At 37.3% G+C, this 17499-nt stretch overlaps 1 protein-coding gene across 3 annotated transcripts in view; it reads left to right on the plus strand.

Annotated features, from left to right (window-relative positions):
• FGF13 (fibroblast growth factor 13) overlaps positions 1–17499 on the plus strand; it is a 584235-nt gene that overhangs the window by 186085 nt on the left and 380651 nt on the right. The window lies entirely within an intron of this gene.

Here is a 17499-nt window from a genome sequence, read left to right on the forward strand (position 1 = left end):
GGATAGGGTGGGGGTGGCGGGTGGGACATTGGGAACAATGGTGGTGGAAATTGTGCACTTTTGGAGGGATGGGTATTGGAGCATTGTTCGAATAAAATGCAATCATGCAAGTTTGTAAGTGTATCTCATGGTGATCCAATAAATTATTTATTTAAAATAATAATAAGCCTTGCAAGCAGATGACCCGGATTCAATTCCTCTGCCCTTCTCGGAGAGCCTAGTAATCTACCGAGAGTGTCTCGCACACATGGCAAAGCCTGGAAAGCTACCCATGGCGTATTCGATATGCCAGAAACAGTAACAACAAGTCTCGTCATGGAGACATTACTGGTGCCCACTCAAGCAAATCGATGAGCAATGTGATGACTGTGAATAATAATAATAATAATAATAATAATAATAATAATAATAAATAATGTTAATCAGGATGGTTTGTGGTCGAAAATATCATGTCATAAATCTAATTAAGGAAAGAGCTTATTTTACATTGCGATTGCAGCTTCTTCACATTATATATTTCTGTGTAGATAGTTGTATTTGCTTAATCAGCCCTTGAAAAGAAAAATTGGAGGGACTATACTTCAATATTTACAGTAATCCCTGGTGGAGGATTTCTGTGTGCTTCCCTTTGTATACCTCAGATCTTTTGCGTTTCATCCATTCTTTTGAAGGCATGCAAAACAGTTAGTTTTGCTAAAAATAATTTTTTCTATGTAATGTACTGTGACATTTCCTGATGTTTAATCTATTTGAGAATAAGTGGTTAACAAGGAAAGACATATTAACATGTTGGTTCCTGATTTCTCTTTCTCTGAGTCTATCCTGTCCTTTCATTTCTTCTGCCTGCATTTTTATGCCTTTTTACATACAGTGACATTAAAGATAGGATATTAGTGGCCCTTGGCCATGCATTTAGCATATTAAAGATATATCCTTATTTGTGTATGGCTCATTAACATTGTGTGGAAACTAGACTTGAAATTAGCATGTTTATATTTTGAAGTAAAAAAGCAAAGATACTAATTGAAATTGTGTGTTTTTAACATAACCATCAGCGTGTTCTTCTGGATGTAAAGTGAATCCATGATGTAACAGTAAATATGAATGATATTATTTTTAGACAAATAAAATTGCTTGAAAAACATAAAGACTAATCAGGCTTAGGACTTATGAAAGATAATGTATGACATGCCCTATGCTTTGTACTAGAAGTTCGCTACATCATAAAGCATACTATGTGGATATGTTTTTCAACATTTATATTTTTATGCATATATACGTTTATTGCAATTATATTTATAATACCCAAGATCCGGAAATAAAGCAAGTGCTCAAAAATGGATAAGTGGATAAATAAACAGCATATAAATAAAAAATCATACACATGGAGCACTGTTCAGTTATGAGAAAAGATGAAATCTTGCCATTTGTAGCAGGATAGAGCTGGAGAGGACCATGCGAACTGATATAAGTCAGAATGAGAAAGACAAACACTGGATGATCTCACTCATATGAGGTTTGTAAAGAAGCGAAACAAGACAATAGAGAGTGTTTATTGAAAACAAACCATTATACACTGACCGCTGAATTGTGGTTACCAAGGTTTGTGGAGTGACCTGATAGATTGTAAGCATACAGTGAATTGTTGTGGAGAAGTATTGGCACTTTGATGGTGAATGTGGTCACAACATTTAACCCCTAAAATTCACAAACACCTGCACTCTGGTTTAATATTGGTAAGCCAATGTTACCGCAATAGGAATAAATATTGCAAATACTAAAAATAAAAATGACACTTATTATCTGTAATGTTAAATGCCTTTTATGTTTGAAAATTAGTAAGTAGACAGAAGTGTTTATTAGAATTAAATGTGATTTTGTGGGGCATATTTGGTAGTGCTTAAGGCTTACTCCTGGCTCTGCAGTTAAGGATGATTTTCAGCCATGCTCTGGGGACCACATGGAGTGCTGGGGATCTAACTCATACTGTCTACATGCAAAGTAAGCACGTTACTGGCTGTACTATGACCCCAACCCCATTAAATGTGCTTATAAATATCAACATTTATATTTTTAGGAAATAATAAATATATGTAGTCCATTGTGGAAAAGAGATTTATTATTACCACTCTCAAATTCAGAAAGATCGGTGTCACATTATCTAACTATCTCTGAATCAGTTCAATTGTAAGTGACAGTAACTTTTATAAGGTCTAAGGAAGCTTATATAAGAACAAATATTTTCCCAATACAATCAAATGCCACTTTGAATAAGGGACACAGTTGAAGAGTTGCAATGGATATGTGTAATGTGTGCTAAATTCGTGATTGCCTTGGGCACTACTAAAGCCACACTGGGTAATTGCACTTGACAGCCAAAAAAGAGGAGCTAAAGAAATGTGGCAGTTTCACCTCCTGTGTCTATTCACAAACTCCCATGGTGACCTCATTAATCTCGGGGAGGAGAAGCACTCAAAAGACTGACTGCATAATGCCAGACAGAACTGCTTGAAAAAAAATCAAGATCCAGTCCATCTGCCACTGGTTTTCTTTGTACTGGTGTTTGGCAACTTTATAAAGGGGTGTGCCAAGGTATGTTGGGTCACAGTCAGGGGAGGAGAATGTTGACTGAACATGGTTAGAGTAGTAGCAAACATTTTCCATACCTGCTGAGTGTACCAGGCATGGGGGTTCTGGTGACAGCACCCCACCTCTTTGCTGCTATTGTTGATCACCATGCTGCTGGCAAGAATGAGAAGAGAACAGTAGAGGCAGCCACTGGGCCTTACACCAGTGACAATGGACTGCCATGTCATCATTTGCATACTTTGTTTTGTATGCCAGAGGATACTAATGTGTGGCTTTGATCTAACAACACCACGACATTTGTTGGGCTGCCCAATTCTACTTGCTTTGGCTGGTTTTCCAAATGATGAATACTTTAGCGACCAAGAAGACTCAATGACTTCATATTTGAATTACACGACATTTGTCATGACACTAACTTTGTTCCAGACACTGCTCTGATTAATCAGAATTATCTCATTTAATTCTCATAATGTTTTATTTATTTTTTTAATTTTTTTGAACAAAGAGGGAAATTTTTTAAAAAATTTTATTTAATCACCATGTGCAAAGTTACAAAGTTTTCAGGTTTATGTCTCAGTTATACAATATTCAAACACCATCCCTTCACCAGTGCCCATATTCTACCACCAAAATCCCCAGTATACCCACCGCCCCCGCCCCCCGACCCCAAACTGTATAACTGAAGAATTTCACTTCATTTTCTCTTTACCTTGATTACGTTCCATATTGCAACACAAAACTCACTATTGTTGTTGGAGTTTCCACAAAGAAAGGCAGCCCTACTAAGGAAGCATTTGATAATTGGTTTTCCATTAAAAGATTGCATGTTTTCAGTTTTTAGAAAAGGTCATGCGGCTGCATTAGCATTAGCGGCCGCGCGGCTCAGATGTGTCCTAGTCCCGCAAGCCGGAGCCGTGTTAGTTGTTGCTCAGTGTCACCAGGGCTCCATCTGGAGAAGGTGTTGTGGCTGCACCTCCTCCGTCCGGATCCCCGGTGTTGTTGGCCCGGTTTTAGGTCCGGAGCATTTCTCCGGCCGCATTGCTCACCAGAATGCCTGTCCTCTTCTCTGTTGAATGTGGCAATATGGCGCCGAGGGTGGGTCGAGGGCGTGACTTCCGGCGGCTGGGACCACTAGGAGGTTGGGCTGGCGCCGCCCCACTCCAGTGCCCCCCCGCGGCTCGGATGTGTCCCAGTCCCACAAGCCGGAGCCGTGTTACTTGTGTTGTTGGCCCGGTTCTGGGTCCGGAGCATTTCTCCGGCCGCGTTGCTCACCAGAATGCCTCTCTCCTAATGTTTTAAAGGTCGTGTCAGTTTGCCCATTTTAAAATAATTAAATCAAGACCCTTTTCACCAATTCATGCTGTGATACTCCTTAATAAAATAAAATTGTATAATGCCATTCAAAAATAAAAAGGCAATTCTATCTGTAAATGTTTAGACCATTGTTAAATAATAGTCATTGGAAATAACAAGGAAATTTTACTGAAGTGACATTGCGGGCAGGAAAGTAGGGACAATAAAAATATTAATCCAATAAATGACATTGAATATATGCATGTCAAGGCCTGTCCTGAATGCTGTTGCAAGCATTAAAAGAGAATCCATGAATTAGATGAAGGTCTAGCCCAGATAACCAAATGTTTTGGATGGATGCCAAAGTAGGAAGGAAATTTCTAGCTGAAGCAAAAAGTATTCGACTTTTTATGATTTATATGAGTAGTTTAGAATGAAAAAGCATGAAAGGAGACACAACACTTTGACTTTGGGAAATTAGCAGTGATCTTACCAGGAACCCATTCTAGATATGGATAGGGTAGGCGGCATATACCATAGGCTAAGGGAGAGTGGGACATGAAAGAAGAAAGGATCCTTGGTGAATAGTCTAATACTGTCAGTATTTTTGCTGAGGAGAAGTTTGTGATTACTAGAGGACATGGCCTTAAGGGAAGAGTATTTTAACTTTTAAGGCAATGGAGATGCTAATGTGACTAGAGTTTGAAAGAAAAGTCTTGTGTGAAGAGACAGGTTTGAGATGTAGAAGGGAGTTTGAAAGCCATGTCTATGATGTGAAATGGGAAGATGTGGGCTAGAGCACAAGAAGAATGACCTTGAACTAGATGAAGAAACTCCCAATTGTCCTATCGAGAGAATAAAATAAGACCAAGTGGGATTTCTATCTATGTATGATGGAGATATCAAAAGTTAAAGAAACCATAGCTGAAAGCCTCAACTGTATTAATTAAATGGGAAAGCAAACTAAATATTGAAACTGGAAGAGTCTGTGACTGAGTACCTACCTTATGAGCAAGAAACTAACAGGCTAACAAGGTCACTAGTGTGGATTGATGAAAAGTATACATGTATAAAAGTATAAATGCTTAAATTCCAAAAAAGATAGAGATCATGAAATTTTAATGATGCTAAATTTGCTGGTTTGCGTGATTTTCTCTCGCTGATAGACACAGAGGGTAGACTTTAGTACTAGATCAGGATTTGGAATTTACACTGTGACCAAAGTACATTAGTAGTACAATAGATGCAAGAACTGGGAAGCAAGTAGCTTGAATTTGTAGTGAACATATCTAGGCCAGGAAGGATGCTAAGATAGAAGCCTCGTGATTTGGATGTAAATGAAGTTCAAATCATTGAATTGAAAATTTTTGGAGGGTGATGTCATAATTTGGTGATAATATGGTGATAAACCACAATATAAAATCACTATGAATCGAACACATGTATGGGCACTTTTGTGGAGCATGGCAAGATAGTTGGGATACAGGAATTTTATAAAATCATAGGTTTGCATATAAGGACTAGGCAATGATGATAATAATGTTGAATTACTAAATAGTAAGCTCATGTTCACAATACTCCAATATCAAGATAAAAGAGTAGGTGGATGAATAATCAGTCTTCACTTGAGAGTCTACAGAGAAAAAAGTGATATCAGAAAAGAGCTAAATTTCATTAAAGGTATGATGTGGAGGTGAATTCTATCAAAATTCTGGATATGAATGAATTCATTTACCATATTCTTCAGAATGCACGGGCCACAGTGGAAGCCTTAGGTAGAGAGCATATGGGAGGGGGTAATCAGAATAATGTGGTAGAGGAAGGGACATATAGGCAGTGTATAAGAATGAAAGGTATGTAATGGAAGAATTTGGGGGACTTGTTGAGCTTATGTTGATGAGTGAAGCCAATGATAATGTTTATGACTTAGTATGAATTTAATCATCTGATGAGTTCTGTAGGAATGTCTTGAGTGAGCACTTTTAGAATCAAAACTTAGAATTTTGTCAAGAAATTTGCCATGGTGACAATTTGCTTGAATGCAGCTTTATATTTAACCAGTGATAGCTTAAAGGTGTCATGCATTCCTTAATACTTTATATTCTTATTACTTTAGCTATCTTTTGTTTATTTATTCATTTATTGTGTCCCTGCCTTGTTTCAGAGAAGATTTAAGACAGGTATTCAGTGATTTTAAATTCATGTATATAGCTTCATTATGTTTGATGAGAAATGCATCACCAGTTAATTTGGAGATGCTTTTAAAGGGGTTGATTGGCTTTCCACTCTCACCTGACATTTTTATATGCTATGAAATAAAAGTATTCCACAAGATATAAAGTGCATGCAATATTAAAATTACATACTTTTAATTAGTCTTTTAAGTATGGACTCCAGGGAATCTTCTGGCCTAAGTATGTTGGAGTAGAAAGACATATCCGTGGATGTCATTAACAACTGCTTACTGGCATTGGTTTATATGCATAATGGACTTTTGTAGATTTGCTGACGTCACCATGGACATATGAAAAAAACTTACCAGAAAAAAATTATAGACCTATACCAAAGTATTTAAAAGGAGGAGAAACATGTAGAAATATCTGTTACACCATTTTTCTAATTATAAAAGTAAGGCACATTCATTGTTAAAAATTTCTGAAAAATATAGAAAAATCAATAAAAATAAACATTTCTAAACTTACCAACTAGAGATATTTATTGTTAGCATTTATATATATATATATTATACCATCACTTTTTTCATTTCTATATTTATTCAACTAAAATATCATAGCAATTTATTTTCATTTTTTCCTGATTTTTTAGGAACATGATGAAATGTTGCCAAATATTTTCTACAATAGAATAATAGTAAAAGTAACATTCCAGGGGCTGGAGCGATAGCACAGCGGGGAGGGGGTTTGCCTTGCACTCGGCCGACCCAGGTTCAATTTCCAGCATCCTATATGGTCCCCTGAGCACCGCCAGGGGTAATTCCTGAGTGCAGAGTCAGGAGTGACCCCTGTGCATCGCCAGGTATGACCCAAAAAGCAAAAAAAAATGTAACATTCCAGAGCCAGAGCTGTAGTATAGCTCAGGGGATCGTGTCACGGGCAGTTGACCAGGGTTCTATGTTCCACACCATTATGTGGTCCCTGGAGTCATGCCAGGAGTTATCCAGGAGTTATTCCTGAGTGCAGTCAGGAGGCCCTGTGCACAGCTGGGTGTGGCTCTAACTGCCTACCACCTCCCCACAACTGAAGTATTCAATTACTTAATTTTGTTCTTTTAGACAATTGCCTTATGATTTGTTGGGGGGGGCGCAAGGGGAATTCTTCCAAGCTCAGAAGCCCAGAGGCCACTCCCAGTGATACTCAACCCAGTGCTTCTTTGGCCCAACAGTTCGAGGGGCCAACAGTACCCCCTATGCAGTGTTCTTGCTATTTATCTTGTTTGCTTTTTTAAGAAAAGAAAAACACTGTATTTCTTCCTATCTTCCTGTTGACCCTTCATTTTTTTGCTCTTAGGATTTACACTTGATATCAGATTTACCCTTGTGATTATTGTGCTGTGGACTTATCAGGTGTGTTACAGATTTACATAGGTGGGTTAAAATTCCAGCCCACAGCTAAATGTATCCTGCTTCCTATTTTTATGTGGCCCATAAACTAAGAATGCTTCTAATATTTTTATGAACATTTGTGTGTGTGCACAAGCATAGCGGGGATCAAACCTAGAGCATGTGTTCTATACTGATGCATCAGCCACATATTTAGAGATGAATATTTTCTAAATAAAATGACACTCTGTGGTATGAAAAAATTACATAAAATTTGCATTTCATTGCCCATTAGTAAAGTTTGAAATATAGTTGTTTATATATCACTTATTGCTCCTTTCATGCTCCTATGACTCAGTTGATGAGCTGCAGCAGAGACTGTATGTCCTGCAATGCCTAAAATATTTAATATCTGGGCCTTTTATAGTAAAATAAAATTGTAGGGAATATCACTCCTTTATATTGACTCTGATCATTTTCTTTTGACTTCAGGGTAAATCTATGCCCTCATTTTGTTATCTTCAGAATGAGGATTATAATCCCCCATGGCTTTTTTAAAGGAGTGGCTGAGTTGGAACATTTAAAGTACTTGGAATACTGCCATCCCTAGAACTGATAAACTTGGGACCAAAGAGATAAGAACAGCAGATGGGGCACTTGCCTTGTTTGCAGCCTACCTGAATTTAGTAACACCCTACATCACCTGTGAACCCCTGAGAGCCAAAGCCAGAAATTATCCTTGAGTGCAATGCTGGGACTAAGCTCAGAGCACAGCAAGATATGGGCCCAAAACAAAACTAAACAAAAAAGAACTAATAAGCAGTGTCATTGGAGAACACACAAACTCGTGAAGTGTTCCATTGGAAGGGAGCACTGTTAATTTCAAAGGAAGACATCCAAGCTTACTTGTTTGGGTGATTATCATAATTGAATGACACATGTCTGCCTTCTTAGATCATTTCTAATGCCATCTCCTATGGTTGGGGTGAGGATTGGTCTCTTTGATCAAGTAGTAGCTTTGAGTCACTGGCCATGGTAAGTATACCATAGATATTCATTGTGGTTGAATGTGTTTCAGTTCTACTAGAAAGTCACATGGATTACAAATGTGAATACAACTATGAAATTACAGAAAAGGAGGGGGAAAGGGAATGATAAAAGAGCAACTTCATAGAGTAGAAGGAATTAGATGTAAAGGAAAAATTGGAATGTGATGTTTTAAAACTTTAACTTGTTTAGGGCAATCATTTTTGAAACGAGAGGCCAGGGAGATAGCACAGGGATTAAAGCACTTGCCTTGCATGTGGCCAACCCTACTAGACCCCAGTTCCATCCCAGTTACCACATATAGTACTCTGGACACTTCCAAGAATGAATTCTGAACACAAGACCAGGGGTATACTTAAGGGACTGCCAGGTGTGGCCCCCAAACAAAAAATTAAAAATAAACAAAATAATTCTCTCACTGTATATTCAAAGAATATAGGAATAATATACAGAAAAAATAGACATTTATGTAAGTGCATTGCTAAAAATGACTTCAGAACACAAAGATTGGTTATAGTTCTTTTTATATAGATTGTGCTTTCTTTTTTAGCTTCTTTCTCTATCCATGATTTTTCCTTCTCTACCATCATGAGGAAAATATTCCCTTATTCTTATCAAAATGAATTCACTAATTTGACTTCTTCTTCCATCCTTCAGTTACATATCTTGGAGTGATAAACCTCTAGTCTTCATCAATTATTCCTACTGTATCTCTTACTCTTTCACATTCCACGTGATTTTTTTATGGAAACTTTATCACAGAATTTTCATTGGTATTTGGAGGAACATAAAATAGGAACTCTATTGGGGGAAAGAGAACTGTTACTGAAATCTCCAAAATCATCAGTTCTTACTCATTCAGATTGGTGGTATGCGACGCTGATTTGGCAGCTATTAAAAGTATTTGCCTTTTAAGTATGCCCCATGCGTGCTTTATTCCAAATATTTTAAATCCTATTACAATAATTTCTCTGATCTATGGATTACTTAGATTTCTATTTTGGTTTCTGAATACAAGAGCCTGTAGGTCTACTTCTCTCTTATCCTTTATTTCTCCCCACTCCTTTTACTTTAATCATTTGTTATTGAGCTTTTGTGATATTGAAAGAGCTTATTTTTATTAAAACATTTCTTTAAAAATTTTGTGATTCTTTTTTAAAAAATGTTTGGGCCACAAAAACAGCCCTTAAGATTTATTCTAGCTCTGTGTTCAGTGATCACTCCTGGATGGGATCGGGGGACTATCTGGGTTGCTAGAAATAAATCCAGTAGGAGAGATTCTTTATGTCCAATGCGTGATCATATTTCATATTTTCCTAAGCTGCCTTTGCTTCTGCCTCACCTGCATCACTAATGCCCATTGTGATGTGCTAGAAATAAAAGTGTATTCTCTAATTATCGAGTGCAGATTTCTATATTGTTCAATTAAGTCAAGGTCGTTAACTACATAGTTCAAATATTCTGACTGAATTTGATTTTTGCATGATTGATTTGTCAGTTTCTGAGAGACATTTGTTAAAACTTTTCTACAGTAGTGGGTTTATTGATTTTTTTCTTGGAAATATTCCATTTTGTCTTATTTTCAGACTACATTACAGACAAATTTTTCATGTAATGATTATGTAAAAATCATACCGTTTTAATAGAATCAGTAAAAAATAAATTTTTAATCATGTATTTACCTTTTAGTTATAATATTTAGGAGATGGGCCTCATATTTACTACTGAATTGTATCTTAGTTTTTAACTTTTGGATTTCTGATATTTTAGTAATAAGTCTGGAGGGATTTCTACCAAAAGCTGCTGGGATCTGAGATAGGTTTGTGTGCCTCTGAGACCATGGCTGTTCAGGAGCCCGGGGAGCTGTTTGTAGGTGGCAACTCAGGGTCTCGTTGGGGTGGGGAGAAGGGCCGGTTCCACCCCCATCCCATGAGGCCCCCAGTGTCTTGTCACTGCAGTCTCATATCTGGCTGTCCAATAGGCTCTGAAATATGGTGGCCACCTCACCGCTGGGGGGGAAAGGCAGCAGGGACAACACCTTCCCCCACCTGGGGTGGCTGGTGTGGCACGGCACCATAGTTTAATGCACAGTCCAGATGCATTTCTGCCAAAAGCCGCTGGGTTTCAAGATTGGTTTGTGTGCCTCTGGGATCATGGCTGTTCAGGAGTCGGAGGAGCCATTCGTAGGTTGTAACTCGGGGCCTCATCGGGGCGGGAAGTATCATTCATTTCTTTTTTTTTTAGCTTTTTGGGTCACACCCGGTGATGCACAGGGGTCACTCCTGGCTCTGCACTCAGGAATTACGCCTGGCGGTGCTCACGGGACCATATGGGATGCTGGGAATCGAACCCGGGTTGGCCGCGTGCAAGGCAAACGCCCTACCCGCTGTGCTATCGCTCCAGCCCCTCATTTCTTATTTTTAATTTAGGCACAATGCTTTGCAATACTATATTAATAATAAAGTTTCAGGCATGCAATATTCCAGTAGCACACCCACCACCAGAGTCTTAGCATCTCCTTACTGAAGTTGAGGTAACGTGGCTACAAGAGTTTTAATGTTCTCAGGTTTGATATACTTTTTTGGCACCTCTGTCACCATTAAAGTGTCAAAGACCCACCTTATGTTTCTTCTAGTCGGCATCTTCCTCCCCATCACTCAGTACATTCAGTTTTATAATCGAAGATCAGAAAATTATTATTTGATATGACTGGAGTGATAGCACAGCAGGTAGGTAGGGTATTTGCCTTGCACACGGCCGACCTGGGTTTGATTCCTCTGTCCCTCTTTGAGAGCCTGGCAAGCTACCGAGTGTATCCTGCCCGCACAACAGAGCCTGGCAAGCTACCCATGGGTATTTGATATGCCAAAAACAGTAACAACAAGTCTCACAATGGAGACATTACTGGTGCCCGCTTAAGCAAATCTATGAAAAACATGATGACAGTGCTACAGTGCTAATATCCATTCTCATGCTTTATTTCTTTATATACGACTGTGTGAGAGATTATCTGATATTCATCCATTTTCTTTTATTTGTTTCATTTAACAAGACTTCCTCTAGCTCAGCATTTCTCAAACAGTGACTTTATGCACCCTCCTGGATATTATAGGGGGGCACAGGTGAAAATAGCATGAAAGGTGGGTGATAACATGAGACTAAGGTGCCAACTGGTAGGATGGGATGGGGCACACAGGAAGGAAAACAGTTTAAAAGGAGGCCAGAGTAAGTTTGAGAAACACTGTTCTAATTCTATCCATGATGCAGCAAATGGCAAGATTTCATCTTTTCTTAAAGCAGAGTAGTATTCCATTGTGTAGGAATACAACAGCTTTTAATTCATTCATATGTCCTGTGCTCTTTGACTATTGTATTTAGTGTTGCAGTGAACATAGGTGTGCATCATCTTTTTGATAATGTCTGTATGTTCCTGGGAAAGATGGTAAGGAGTGGAATTAGAGACTTGTGGAAGTCAAAATTTTAATTGTTTGAGATATCTGTATACTATTTTTTATAGATAATGAATCATTTACAGACCCATTAACACTGAGTGAGGTTTTTTTCTCACCTAATCACCACCAGCATTAGTTGTTTCTGTTTTATTTTTGTATAGACCATTCTTAGTGGTAGGAGGTGGTATAACATTACCATTTAATATGCATTTCCCTCATAATAAACAATATGCTTATTGGCCATTCTTAAGTTATCTTCAAGTTAGTGTCTATTTATTTAGCTTCTCTCCCAGCTTTATGATAGGATTTTGATGTTGTTGAATTTTGTGCTTCTGCCTAGTGATTGCTGTGGAAGAATTGCTTCCTATTGGAAACCATACTTATAAATGTCTAACCCTTCAATGAATTTGGGGATTTCTTTTTTGTCAGGTTCTTAAAGACAATCACAGTGCCAAAACAATTTGTCATCTGGAATTTCGTGGCAGACAGATGCAAATTACCCCTAATCCCCAGATAAATAGTTGATATATTCTCACTTTTTTTCAGTTATCTGACATACTCATCTTCACTGTAAATTTTCTATCCTGGTAATCCTTATAAGCCACTGTTCAATACCTTGAGACATTTGACAGAGTTAAAAACATACCTTTTAAGGAGTTTTATTGACTCTTCTTCACTTAGAAAGAGCCCCCAATGTGAAATAACTTGTTATAGCTTTTTTTTTGGAGATGCTGGATATAATTTGTGAAGGCTTATGAAGTTGAGCCATACTCTGGACCTCCATCTTGTAAGAGGATCAGTCTACATGTATTCACAGAAAACCATAATCATGGATGATGAGAAGAAAATACACACCTTGGGTCATTATTTTTGAGGAGTTAAATTAGTTGTTTAATTCAAGCCAAATTTAATTTGACGTAATTCAATATGAAGTTATATGATCCTGATTTCCTGAAAAAATTCTATAAGACAGGGAACTTGAAGTGTGAAAATGCCTCATAGGTCTTAGAGCCCAGCCTAGCACCAACTTGTTAACTTGAAGGTTAAATGAGATCATGTAATTATAGTACCTGAAAAATAGTAGTCTTTTTTTGCTGGGGAGGGTAGGCACACCCAGTGGCACTCAGGGCTTACTCCTGGCTCTATGGTCAGAGATCACTCCTGTTAAGGCTCAGAGGACCATTTATGGTGCCAGAGATCAAACTGGTGTCAGCTTCATGCAATATGCACTGAACCACATCTCCATTCCAATAGTCATCTTAGTTAATGTTGCTTCCTTCCTCCCATATCTAGTGTCTTCATCCACCCAACCAAATACATTTATTGTATATCAGTATATATAGTACATATACATATGTATACAAAGAAGTATATATGTATGCACTTCATAAGTGTCCATATATAGTTGGTACTCTAAGCATTTATAAATATATATGTGTGTATATATTCTAAAGTAAAATGAATAGTCATGTGCAATTAAACTGTTTTAAAGAATATGAATTATTTACTACGAAAGTCAGTTTTGAGTATTTGGTGCGAGACAAAGAAATCAATATCTTTGAAGAGCATCAACTAAATGTGTCGTTGGTCAAAAGAAATTAGTACATTTACGAGTTCCTTCTAAGATGCACAGAAATTGAAATGAAAATATGAACATATTTGTAATGGGTAGGAGAAAGCAATCATCTCTTGAGTGGCCCATTTCTTTTTGAATCTCCCTGCAAAAGACAAACTGGAGACATGCTGAGAGCCGAGGGGAGGGAGCAACCTAGATAGGACATCGGTAGGGAGGCCATGTGATTGGCCTCTAGGCACCTCACACACTGTCATCTCAAGTACTGTTGTGAAGCCAAATGCTGCAGCGAGTAAAATATGTTCTAGTTATGCTTGGGAGACCTCCCAACCCAGCTGCCTTACTTCCCTCTTTCCTGCACTGTCTTTTGCCAACCTAATGCTAGAATGGAAAGACAAGAGGAGAAAAGGATTCATCCCTGTTCCTCTGCCAAATTATTTCTATTTTATTTTATTTGTTTTTAGGAAAACTTGGATTTCATAGCTCTTTTGTATTAACTTCACAACTTAAGCATGGTAAGAGATTGAGAAGAGTGCTAAGAGTTCCCCTCTTTAGTAAACCTTGAGAAAATTATTTTCACCCTCTGAGCATCAATGTGATAAGTTTCAAAGTTAAGAATAGGGTTAGGAATAATAATTCCTTTTGATACTTTCCCATACTATGAATCAAAATATAAAGAACCAGATTTATGGATGTTATTTGTTAATCCCCATAACAAATTCAATTCATTCATATTAAGGACTCTGAACCACATCTCCAGCCTTATATTGGCTTGAATAACTCACAGAGGTGCCATGTAGAAATAGTAAAAACCCTGAGGAGGATCCAAAACAAGTCTGACAAAATCTAAAACTCATGTTTCTTAATATTTACCACAAATGCTGAAAGCATATGCCAAATAGATTATGTCATAACTTTACCCTTTAGAGACATATAAGAATTCAGGCTATGTATGTTTAAGGGATCTACATGCTGTCACCCAGCCCAGATCCAAGCCTTGGATCCAGAATTTATATTAAATCTAGAACTATAATATCATCCAAAAGACTCATTCTTGCTGAAGGTAGGATGAAATGAACATCTGGGGAAGATAAAGGAAATCTCTAATTTCTCAAATTAAGTAGGCATAGCATAATATCCAAAGCAATGTAAATACAGCTCTCTGCATAAGATGCAAAAAGTCATATTTCTGACATTAATTTTTACTAAGCTCTTACAAATCTATTATAATACATCAATGAATTAAAGATTGGTGGCTATTATAGCAAACTTGAGGATTCTTGCCTTGAATCTGATTTTGGATGACCATTGGTTCCTTTTCTATTGTTTCTCATAGAATTTTATAACTCTGAGGAGAAAAGTTAACCCCAGTGAGATGTGCAACCTGCTCCCGTCACACCCAGCACATAATATTAAACCAAAAATAAAATCTTTCCCCACATGATTACTCTTTTATGTCATTATTATTTGTTATGCATAACAGGCACTGGATGACTCAACTACCAAATTTAATCAGTTTGCTGTTATGTTTCCTTGTCTGTGCTGTTTTCCACATCTGTGGTGATTTCCCTTGTTGTGATATCTAATGAGAGGAGGAAGTTTTATTTAGATCAGAAAAGTCTAAGTAGCAAAATCAACAATAATAATTACCATCTTTGAATATCTACACCATCTTTGAGCCTTCCCTAGGAAATAATTTGAGCTAGCACATTTTTTAAAGGTAGAAATTACCAGTTGTTCACTCTGAGATGAAACTCAATGAGGCTCTTATGAGATGTGTGGCTGTGATCAAGATTGTGTTGATGTTCTGAGCATTTGAAAAGTTTTGTTGTTCTGAGAAGGACGACTTGGCAGTAAATTCAAATCCCAGGAGGCGAAATCTATTGATTGCTTGAACAGATTTCTTCCATATTAATAAACTGGCTCCATGAGAACTTGGGGTTATTTTGGTTCATTTGTTTTTGTTTTGGGGCCACACTCTGGCTCTGTGCTCATTCCTGTTCATCTTGGAGGACTGGACCTGGGCACTGAACCAAGTCAGCCACATGCAAAGAAGGAGACTTACCAGCTGTATTATCTCTCTGACCCAGTTTTGTTACAATAAATCATGATTTCTTTCTGATTGTTAATTACAAGTATCATTTTTCTTAATTTCTCTTGGTGTTGTTACTATTTAGAGATATTAAAAACATATCATGTGGTGGGCGGGCATATGGCTCAACAGTAAAGTGCTTCCCTTGCATGTGTCAGCCCCTGAGTTTTATTCTCAGCAATGCTAAACAAACAAGCAAACAAAATGTATCACTAGCATAAAGGAAAGTATTTATTGTTCAGTTTGCTATGACAGGTAATAAAATGTTTATTGTTCTGTAAATTACAACATTTGACCAAGGATGCATATTAAACGGAAGATTGCAAACACCCTAATTCTCAACTTCCATCTAAAATTTTAAATTGCATCTTTTTATTCTCTATAGAATTCTCCAGAATTTGTATATATGATACTTAGGAGCAAAAAAAAATGCACAGATTCATCAAAAGACTGTTAAAATAGGCCAGAAGTATTAGTAAGTATGAGGTATCAGCAGACAGTTTCTTCTACCACTTACTTAACCCTTAACACTATTCAAGCTCTTTCTTTGTGTAATTGTATTTTCTTCATGTTTTTTGGTTTCTGGGTCACTTCTGGAAGTGCTCAGGGCTTCCTCCTGGCTCTGAACTCAGTGATAACTCCTGACAGGACTCAGAGGGCCATATGGAGTGCTGGGAATTGCACCCTCATTGGCCTCGTGAAAGGCAAGTGCCCTACCCACTGTACTATTGTTTTGATTCCCTCTTTAACTATTTGCAATTGAAGTATAATTGCATCCTAACACTAGAGAGTTTCATGTGCATCACTGAATATGAACAAATTTAACCCCTTTGTTCTGATTTAGTCTCTTTTCCCACAATTCATTTCTCTTGGTAACTACTAGTTAGTCTTATAAGTCCAAAAGTTTGTTAATATCTCCTGTAATCCAGTTTGTTTTTGTTTTTTTGGTTTCTGAGTAAGCCATATATGTGAAATCTAATAGTATTTCTTCTTCTGACTTATTTCACTTAACATGAATGACCCCATTCAGTTCCATCTAATTTTTCACAAAAAAACCTAGATTTCATTTTTACTTATGGGAGAGTTACAAGTCATTGTGAAACTAGACCAAGTTATCTCTCAATGACAGTTTATTTTCAGTTCATGGCTATTGTCAATAATATTACAGTAAACTGAGATGTAGATAAATAACACCGAATTAGAGTGTTTGTACATTTTTGTTAAATACCCAGAAGTGAGATAATTCCAAAATACAGATTTCTAATTTCCTCTTTTTAAGGATTCTCTATACTGCTTTCCATAGTGGCCGCACAATTTTGTGATTGTGTTTTTAACTGACATCACTGGATAGATTCCCTGGTTCATCTAAGTTGCTTCTTTAAGTTTGGCAAGAAGACAACACGAGATCAATCCTCTTTACCAATTGTTAAGTGTATAATACAGTACTGTAATCTTGAGGCACTATGGTGTACAGTAGATTTGTAGAACTTAACCATCTCAAATAAAATGAAGTTCTTGAGTTCCACAACTAGAGAATGTTTGAGTTCCCTGTGTTATGTACAATGTGCAATGATATGGATGGACGTTTGCACACTAATTTGGCATATAGTGTCTAAAGCTATTTTGAATGGAGTTATGCACATTCAGAATCTGAAGCCTTTTATAAAAAATAGCAGCATAACTTTTTTGCATTTACAATCTAACAGACTCATACAACAGATTGTAGATCCCAGATTAAGAACCGATGTTAATAACACATCATTATATTGTATAGATCTTGTTGTTCAATTATTCATTGTTCAACAAATATTTATGAAATGCCTGGTCTGTGCCTGATTGCCTGTAGTGAGAATTAGAAATCTGATTTCCTGTGTTAATTGTCAGGTTCCTGAGC

Source organism: Sorex araneus, chromosome X (genome assembly GCF_027595985.1).
Source record: "Sorex araneus isolate mSorAra2 chromosome X, mSorAra2.pri, whole genome shotgun sequence".
NCBI lineage: Eukaryota > Metazoa > Chordata > Mammalia > Eulipotyphla > Soricidae > Sorex > Sorex araneus.